At 35.8% G+C, this 9,891-nt stretch overlaps 1 pseudogene; it reads right to left on the minus strand.

Annotated features, from left to right (window-relative positions):
- Window positions 1-1,037: 1,037 nt before the first annotated feature.
- LOC138312979 (uncharacterized) lies at window positions 1,038-9,518 on the minus strand (annotated as a pseudogene).
- Between the last annotated feature and the right edge of the window lie 373 nt (window positions 9,519-9,891).

Consider the following 9,891-nt stretch of genomic DNA (forward strand, 5'->3'; position numbering starts at 1 on the left):
ATATAGAGTGTTTAACTTCAACCTCTTCTAAAGAAACAAATATTAGACAGAATCACAAAGGTCTCAAAGATAGTTTTACATATCATGATATCAAACTATATTTATGTGAAAGGTAACATTTTTATTTTAGAGAGCAAAGCAAGTAGCTATATAGATTAGAATGAATGTGTCAAAATGTTTTGTAATGTAGAGTACATTGGGCAAAAAAATAAAATAATAAACTCATATAAGAAAAAGTGAATTCATATAAAGTGTTATTTTTCATTATCTCACATGTCCACATGGAATGGCTGGTGGTTTGTAGTCTACTCAGCCTGTCGTGGTCAAATTGTTTCTTATACCATATTTCACCGCAAATAAACCCCCTCCGTCAAATAAGACTCCCACCTATTTCGACACATTTTCAGACTGTTACAACACTGACAAGACATTGAAAAATCCAAGATGGCCACCTCATAGATCAATGTTATCAGGCGGGCTGTCCGCAAAGAAGACCCCCCACCACTTTTGACCTTTATTACCTATCTGTGTGGGGCGTCTTATTTGCGGTGAAATATGGTAATGGTTTATAAAAAGCGTAAAAAATACTTGGTCCATACCATACTTATAGAACGACTTCTGAGTGTGTTCAAATTTTGTTTTCAATAACCAGTAGACTTCGTGACTTTATAATGAAATGGAAGAGGAGGGTGCAAATGTTATAGTTCTGTGTGAAGGATCCATGTTCTCTTTCCTCTCTCTTACGATGCCTCCAACTTCCATCTTTACCCATATAAATAAATACTGAACATTATGTGAAGACTATCATATCGTCATTATTGGTAATTCCTGGTAGATCTAGGGAAGTTTTATGTACTGTAAACGGCACAACGACGACCAAAACAAACATAATGGATTTAGGTCAACAATATTTCCAGTCAAAAAGATAAAGATAAATAATTTCTAACATTCTATTTTTAATTGTTAATCATGTCTTATTTAGAAAAGAAGTTTCAAAATTACTAAAAAACACTGTAAGAAGAAATCAAGAAACATCATTTGTACAATGATATACTGTTTTATTACTTGACAAATGTCTTGGCAGAGTGTATCAATTCTACATTCCATAAAAGCAATAAACTAATTTTTAGCACCAACGAAATATACCTTCAATACATGCTAAAGAGATGCATCTTATCAGGGACCATCTTTTCACATATATGAAATAAATGGTAAAACATCAATATATCACATGATAAACATGATCTTCCTACCAACAATCACTGAACCATAAAACCAAGTAAGTACAGGGTAGGTAACAAAATCATAGAAAGGGTCAATCCTCATACGGCAAAACAGAACGCTCATCAAATAACAAATATATATTTTGAGTCATTATCTTATGCTATGTATGTGAAAGCAGCAAGGACTTTGACACCACCATCCATCTGGTTTAACAGTGGTTTGTTTTGCAAGCACAAGTCAGAATACAGCAGTATGGGGTCATTCGGTTATTGATAACATCATGATAAGTGTGGTGACATGGATAAACAATAGTTTTGAGTCAGAGTTAAAATTTCAACCAATCAAAAGACCGAACAGTCATAATACACAAGTAAAATGCCAAAATATTTATCCAACACCAAGCACATTTGAACAAGGGCCCGGGAGTGGAATGACATGACATAATTGGTTGAAATCACAATTACAAAGTCATTGGTCTTGGAATCGAGAAAGCTTCCTTTCTACTAAGACCTTTGTAGATTCTGGGGAGACAGCAGCTATTGTCTTCCTAATGCGTCTTGGATCATCCTCCTCCAAAGGAAACCTCTTGGGTAAGGGACCTTGGTGTTCCTTCAGGGCACGAACAACTTCAGAAAGAAGGCCTGGAATGTAGTTATAGTTCTTTCTCTCTTTTACTGCAACCGCGGTCCAGTTCTTACTTCTCTTGGAGTATTTCCGCACATATCTAAAACAAGAAATATGTTTATCAAACACAATACAAACTTTATATCTGAAGATCTTGTAACAACTGACATGTAATTATTGAGCTTATAATATTCTTTTTCATCTGACTTTATCAATTTATATAAGTTGGAATGGTACCTCTTTCTCAACGTCATTACATCTGACTTAGCTAATTGAGATTGCATACCTGGTTTCCCCCTCTTTGGTAGCAACAGTTTGTCTGTTCTTGTGGTGCTGGTAATCCAGGACAGCAAGCTGGTTCCTAGCTCTGTACATTGGGAATCTAAAAAACAGATGCTCACAATAAATTCAAAATCTATATTGTATTATGTACGTTCTACATTCATCCTAAAATAAGTAGAGTTCTAAAATCTTACTTTGTTAGGTACACAGATCTTTGAAAAAATTAAAACCTATAATGTACATCTGCATACCACAAAACAAATCAAAAGGCTAATATGTTTTAAAAGAATATTTTGAAAGAAATTGGATAATATAAAGACTGACACAGACAATGAATGTGAATCTGATACTCCAATATCAAAATAAATCCGATGAAAACACATATTGAATCAATATATCTAACGAAATAATACTTACACATATGCAAATCTTTTGGCAGCATACATCAGAATTTGCTCATGGAAGCTCTCTAATTCGCCTGTGTGCCTGAAAAAATATGAGGGAAACATATTATTGCCATAATGATTTGAAATGTACTGCCCTAAATTCTACCCTCACCAATAAGTTGATGTGAAATTAATGCATCATGTGAAGATTTGCATTACAACCATGATTCTACTAAATCTTACAAGCTAGTCATGTGTAGAGACTGATTGAATACAAGATGGACAAAATTATTAACTTGTGATAGGTATTACAATGTGAACTACTCGGCCTTACCTAAAGTTCACAAAGAACTTCATTTTGTGGAGAAGTCTGGTGTCTAAGACCAATTTTCCAAGGGCAGAGTGGGCATCAGAGCCTGGCTCTAACCATTTGTCTTCATGCTCCTCCTGGTCTATTGGGTCATGTTCACAGGCAGCTGGTCCTGCCCCATCTCCACTCACCCATTCATGCACATTGGTAGTATGGTGCAATATCCCTCTCCATCTAGCCTAAATAATAACACAGGAGGTGAAATGTTATGGTAAGTTTAAATGTTTAAAGACAAAGGACAGATATTAGGCAATACTGCATTCATTTATCATGGGCATTGTCATAAATTTGACCAATGCTGATAATACTAACCCAATACAACACTGGACTTATAATACTTATAATCAACTGTCTTGGCTTCTTTGTAATTGACAAAGGGGTCACTAAAAATTCATCCATTGTTACATCTTGCACTTTGAATGTAGTTAGGTTATGTATTTGAACATTGTATAACCATTCCTAGTGTGCAACAGGCTAAAACAAGAAGAAGAAATCGCATGAAACAGATGATAGACATGCACTTGCTTTCTTGTTTTCATTTCAGAACACCTTTACCACATGAAAAGAATGTTAAACCTTTTTTTATCTCTATATACTTACTATAAGAGCCATCTCGCTGCCTTCAGCTTTTCGACTGCAGTACCAGAAATGGTTGATTATGTCTGAAGCCCATGGTCTTAGCATTTTATTTCTGCTTTCTGATGCAACCTGTGAAGACAAAGAGAAACCTAAATATGAAATTTCTTAGATAGCACATTTAGAAACAGTAATAACAAACAGTTAATATTGCTTTCCCTAGTAAGGATGCAGATAGTGCATTTTGGAAACAATAAGTCTTCAAGATGGCCGACAGGCAGCCATCTTGGATTTTGATCATCTCAATGACTAATAATGCAATTATTTGTAATGTATTTCATGTACAGATGTAAACACAAAACTATTCATGGCTGCAAATATTTCAAACTTACTGCATTTATTTTCTTTCCAATGTTTTTTGTGCACCATGCCAAGTGTCATAACTATGACAGATTTGAGGATATCTTTCACCTGAAACCATAATGAATCATGTAATTATTTTACACAATCAGTATGAGATAATATAGTATTTCTGTATGATTGTTATATTGATATGATGAACTCATACTTTATCTGTACTGGATTATAAATATCAATAGGAAGTTCATGGTTTATTGTTGATTTATGTTTTACAAACAGCCATGTAATAAATATGTTTAGTAACATGGTGAAGAATTATAGGAGTCAACAGAGATAGACCTTTCAACCGATGATCATTAATTTACTTCTACTCTGATCAATTATAAATACAAATAAAGTTCACTTAATAAATTAAATGGGTTATGAAAGAACAAAACACATACGCAGTAAAGCTGTGATCTGAGGATGTGCATCTGTTCAAACCTCTTTCACATCTATATCATTTTCCAGAAGGTACTGCAAAGCCCTTATGAAACCCTCCTTCTCCATTGCAGTAGAGTTTAGCTGTGTCATTCTTTTGTCTATGATGACACTGCTGATTATGTCCTTGGTTTCATATTCCATAAAAGAATATGTGCAGTACATAGCCGAATGACCAGGACTATCATTATGACCATCCCCTACAAACATAAAACATAATATAGAAAAAGAGAAACATCTATCATCAAGTTATAGATAGAAAAACGGATGAACACACGTCTGCCCCATTTAATATACACAAAAAAAAAAAAAGAAACGGAGAACTTGAATATGATCTGCTTGGTTTTGTTTTGGAAGTCTCAACTTTAAACTTAAAATTTCAAAGTAACATGTCGCAACAGGTATGAATGTTTTTACTAGCTTTCATAACATAATATAATAGAATACAGTGTATATATTATGTAGCTTTCACAGAATACCTTTTGGTGGTTTCCTCTAAGAATCTTGCATTCAAAACAAATCATATATTTCATATGTTTCTGTTATAAGAAATAATTACCTGCAATGATGATTTCCTTTCCTCTGTGTCTTTGTAAAATCGCCATCATCATCTGTTGGTAACTGCTATTGATGACTGGGGCAGTAAATAACCTTTGAATTCGATGATGGGTTGTGGATGAAATCATGCCTAGGTTCAGGAATTTGGCCATAAGAGAAATTTTCTGGAAGTTGTTGCCACTAATAAGAATGACTGCTGACATCAGCAAATTCCCCGAAAACATTCTTTTAATTTTTGGCTGGGAGTTCCATGTGTACACCGTGTGTCCTCCAGTGCATATCTAATGAAAACAAATCATGCTTGTATGAAATATAGCATTCTCATAAATGAATACATAAACAACAAACAATAGCAGTCTAAAAGAGAAAAGAAAGGAGATTTAAAAGCTGATTTCACTTATTTCACTTACATAATGAAAATTGGGTAGCTCGTTCATAATACATTTTTTGTACTACTAGCTATAGGTATTTTTTTCTGTGGAGTCGTCCAATTATTGTATTTAGAATTCTGACATAAGCCTGGCTTGAAAGAAGGTATAAGTCAGTTATTATTTAGTAGCATTTATCACTAGTCCAACAGTTTGGTTTAAATTTTATCAGTTTAATGTCCTTTTACAGCCAAGGTCATGTAAGAACGTACCAGGTTTGTTGGTGGAAGAAAGCCATAGTACCCGGAAACTAGAGTCCTAGGGGAACCTGTATATGAAATTTGAGAAAGATCCCTTCAGTATTTTCTGAGAAATAGCGGTAACAAGAATTGTTAACGGACGGACGGACGGACAGACGGAAGGACGGACGGACGACGGACCACGAACGAAAGGCGATTTGAATAGCCCACCATCTGATGATGGTGGGCTAAAAAACAACCAACTAGCCGTCTGTGCCTGGCAACTGCCCCAAATGGGATTTGAACCTGCATCCCAGAGCTGGAGTCTGTGTGGTAAAATGTCGAGACATCTAACCACTCAGCCACCGTCAGCCCCTCTAGTCCAATATTAGAACCATATGCCCTAAAGTCATTCTTGCCATACATACAAGTTGAAATGAAAACAGTCGTCGGTAGAAACTTACCCAAACAAGTTGAACAGCACTTCCAACATATCTAAAGCTAATGGAAATTTTCCCGTCACAGTTTTTTTTCTGGCAAACACTTGGAATCCGTAGATGGGCAAGTTTTTTCAGTGAGGATTCAAAGCAAATGGACTTTTTCTCCTGAACTACATCCACCTCATCACCAGAAAGGTCTTCAATGTCTTCCTCCTCCTCCTCTTCTTCCTCCTCTCCCTCCTCCTCATTAGGAATATCAAAGTCAAGGAGATCATCTGCCATTACCTGAGTTTCCAAATGGCTATATAATTCATCACCATCACTGCAATACATGTATAAAGATTTTGGTAAAATTAGTGGTCTGAAAGTGGAATGTTCATATTTGTTTCTGCAAAAATACATATTTCTGTATATCAGTATCAATATTCAAATTAACTCTAATTTTTATTGAAATTAAAACTGTTTTCATAAAAAAATTCTTTCTGCTAGAGATCCTTTATTGGCAAAAGCTATAAAGTTTATTATTCTTACCATAAAGACATTTCAAACTCTAAATCATCATCACAATCATCATTGATGTCACTTTCAGCAGGGCTGTATGTATCGTCCTTTTTCAATGCCTCATCATCTTCGGAGAATGAAAACCTGGTAAATAAAATATAATTGATATTTCTCAATACATTTTTTTATCATAATGAAGATTATGCATTACTTTTTTTTTTTTTTTTTTTTTTTTGTAATTGTTTAAAATCAATTTTGCAACAATGCCCTTAGCACAATACTGGAAGGTATTCTTTGTCATAATTTTGCATCTTCATTTTATATAAGCATTATTTTCTTTCAGGATGTTTCTTTAGCTAGATACTGGTGTATCGCCTTCATAACTCACATCTATTATTAGGATTTGTCACACTGACTAAAGTCAATGCTCTATTGATTATGAATTGATTGTCAACAGATCCCTAGCATCTCTATAAACCATAGATTTGATTGGTCACTGCTTTACAGTTGTTTAGGTTAGACTTACACAATTGTTAACAATGATGATTATCCGTAAAATGTTATACTGGTGATCATGAACAGTCTGCATCTCCATGTCAACAGAATGATGTCATAATTGGCTAATGTTTTGGATGTAAGTTATATCAGTACAGATTCATTTCTGTCTGGTATAATAAAATATACATATTTATTATTGTGACAAAGAAATGTCACTACAGGTAGATACCTTATAAAAGATGACTCTGCTTTTGCTGCCTTCTCTTCATAGCGTGTTAACAAGCTCTTATGTGTTGGCTCTTCACTGTCAGTTGACAATTCCTCAACCCCAGATATCTCACAAGAAGATTTGACACTCCCTCTAAAAAATAGCACCACTTATCAATAAAAAAAACGTTGGCATCAAGTTAATAAACAAAGAAATGTAATCCTAGTTGATAACACATGTATATCATAATTTAGTTGTAATTATCATAAAATTAATTACGTAGCATAAAATATTTCTGGAAAATAATCATCAATATAACAACATCCAGAATAATTTCAAGTAATAATTTCGTATCTTACTCAATATCAGATATATCTGGAACTACCAGCTTTGATCCAGGTACTACTGGAGTTGAAAATACAGCTCCAGGGCCGACAGGTGTGGATGATGCAGCTTCTAAGACTGGGTTTTGGATGCGGGCTGTTTGTTTATTGCTATACCTATAACAACAAGAGGCCCATGGGCCTTAACGGTCATCTGACTCATGGCACAAAACAACAAAGTCACAGTATAAAGTATTGGTTAACGATTAATATAAACAATACAAGGAACTCCTTAGTTGAATATGTAAGTTTCTGAAAAAGGTAAATGTCATTTGTTGAAAGCAAAGCTCCCATTTTGGACCTCGGTCATACTATCCCCATGGGTCTTACCTCGGTCCTTTATAAAATATGATTGTCCTTACCTAAAGTTCCCCCTTCTGAATCAATTAAAAACCACTATAGACCAATTTTCATTGAGATCGGAGACTGAAACCTTAAAACAGGAAGTGGGCCAGCGGCCATCTTGGAATACCAAAATCTTTACGAAAATGTTTGCATGTTGTTCGGCATCAATTAAAACCCCTATAGACCAATTTTCATTGAGATCGGAGACTGAAACCTTAAAACAGGAAGTGGGCCAGCGACCATCTTGGAATACCAAAATCTTTACGAAAATGTTTGCATGTTGTTCAGCATCAATTAAAACCCCTATAGACCAATTTTCATTGAGATCGGAGACTGAAACCTTAAAACAGGAAGTGGGCCAGCGGCCATCTTGGAATACCAAAATCTTTACGAAAATGTTTGCATGTTGTTCGGCATCAATTAAAACCCCTATAGACCAATTTTCATTGAGATCGGAGACTGAAACCTTAAAACAGGAAGTGGGCCAGCGGCCATCTTGGAATACCAAAATCTTTACGAAAATGTTTGCATGTTGTTCGGCATCAATTAAAACCCCTATAGACCAATTTTTATTGAGATCGGAGACTGAAACCTTAAAACAGGAAGTGAGCCAGCTAAAATTAAGAAAATTTGCCCTTTTGGGGCCCCACCCCTCAGTTCCTAGGGTTCAGACCAGACTCATTTATATAAAATATAATTGTGTTTCCCCAATGATGCTTCACACCAAATATGGATAAAATTCATCCAAGGATGGAGGAGGAGTAGGACTTTAAAGCTAAAATTAAGAAAATTTCCCCAATTGGGGCCCCACCCCTCAGCCCCTAGGGGTCGGACCAGGCTCATTTGTAATATGATTGTCCTTCCCCAATGATGTTTCACACCAAATATGGATGAAATCCATCCAAGGATGAAGGAGGAGAAGGATTTTAAAGCTAAAATTAAGAAAATTTCCCCATTTGGGGCCCCACCTCTCAGCCCCTAGGGGTTGGACCAGGCTCATTTATATCAAATATGATTGTCCGTCCCCAATGATGTTTCACATCAAATATGGATGAAATCCATCCAAGGATGAAGGAGGAGTAGGATTTTAAAGCTAAAATTAAGAAAATTTGCCCATTTGGGGCCCCACCCCTCAGCCCCTAGGGGTTGGACCACGCTCATTTACATCAAATATGATTATCCTTCCCCAATAATGTTTTACACTTTATATAGATGAAATCCATCCAAGGATGAAGGAGGAGTAGGATTTTAAAGCTAAAATTAAGAAAATTTGCCCTTTGGGGGCCCCCACCCCTCAGCCCCTAGGGGTTGGACCACGCTCATTTATATAAAATATGATTGTCCGTCCCAAATAATGTTTCACACCAAATATGGATGAAATCCATCCAAGGATGAAGGAGAAGTAGGATTTTAAAGCTAAAATTAAGAAAATTTGCCTTTTTGGGGCCCTACCCCTCAGCCCCTAGGGGTCGGACCTGGCTCATTTATATAAAATATGATTGTCCTTCCCCAATGATGTTTCACACCAAATATGGATGAAATCCATCCAAGGATGAAGTAGGAGTAGGTTTTTAAAGCTAAAATTAAGAAAATTTGCCCTTTTGAGGCCCCACCATTCAGCCCCTAGGGGTCGGACCAAGCTCATTTATATAAAATATGATTGTCCTTCATCAATAATGTTTCAAACCAAATATGGATGAAATCCATCCAAGGATGAAGGAGGAGTAGGATTTTAAAGCTTAAATTAAGAAAATTAGCCCTTTTGGGGCCCCACCCCTCAGCCCCTAGGGGTCACACCTATCTCAAATATATAAAATATGAATGTCCTTACCTAATGATGTTTCACACTAAATATGGATGAAATCCATCCAAGGATGAAGGAGGAGTAGGATTTTAAAGCTAAAATAAGAAAATTTGCCCTTTTGGGGCCCCACCCCTCAGCCCCTAGGGGTCGGACCAGGCTCATTTATATAAAATATGATTGTCCTTCCCCAATGATGTTTCAAACCAAATATGGATGAAATCCATCCAAGGATGAAGGAGGAGTAG

The sequence above is a fragment of the Argopecten irradians genome, unplaced genomic scaffold, assembly GCF_041381155.1.
Source record: "Argopecten irradians isolate NY unplaced genomic scaffold, Ai_NY scaffold_0549, whole genome shotgun sequence".
Taxonomy (NCBI): domain Eukaryota; kingdom Metazoa; phylum Mollusca; class Bivalvia; order Pectinida; family Pectinidae; genus Argopecten; species Argopecten irradians.